At 28.5% G+C, this 607-nt stretch overlaps 1 protein-coding gene across 1 annotated transcript in view; it reads left to right on the forward strand.

Moving 5' to 3' along the window:
• Positions 1–607, forward strand: part of LOC106679913 (very low-density lipoprotein receptor) — a gene marked incomplete in the record, with an annotated part of 66,885 nt that overhangs the window by 56,098 nt on the left and 10,180 nt on the right.

Genomic DNA, 607 nt, shown 5'->3' on the forward strand with positions numbered 1-607 from the left:
TATGTATACATTTATTTTGGTGGGTTTTGAGGATCAGTCAATAATTACTTTGTAATAATACATCTTTTGACGACATTTCGCAACTTTATTGTTTGCATAGTTATGCTCTACAATGAGAAAAACACAGTTTTTTTAGAACATACACTCTCTTCAAATAATTATCACAAAAAATTCGCAACTGCATGATGCTAACATGTTCAAATTTGGGAAGGACTGAATGGTTTTGAAATAGAAGAAAGAGGACAATTATGAAGTGTTTTTGAATCATTATCCCAAAGTCTTAAAAAACAGAATGAAACGATATCAAAAGAAAATGTTAATTTTAAATATTATCTTTTGAAAGGGTTGGCCAATTCCTTCTATATTTTTTTGTTTTGTTGGGTTTCAGCCCCTAATGCTTGTGTAAAAAACCGGACATCCTGTGCATGAAACAAATTGCTGATAAAAAGCAGGAATAATATTTTGTTTATGCTTAACTCAAAAGTACTTACATATTTTTATAAATTTTGTAGTTGTCATTTGAAAAGTAATTAAATGTCCCAAAAATCCAACGAAAAATTAAAGAAATTATACACTATAATACAGTGTATGTTCTTGTATTCGGTTT

This window comes from Halyomorpha halys, unplaced genomic scaffold (assembly GCF_000696795.3).
Source record: "Halyomorpha halys isolate HHAL.00 unplaced genomic scaffold, Hhal_1.1 Scaffold231.1, whole genome shotgun sequence".
NCBI classification, from domain to species: domain Eukaryota; kingdom Metazoa; phylum Arthropoda; class Insecta; order Hemiptera; family Pentatomidae; genus Halyomorpha; species Halyomorpha halys.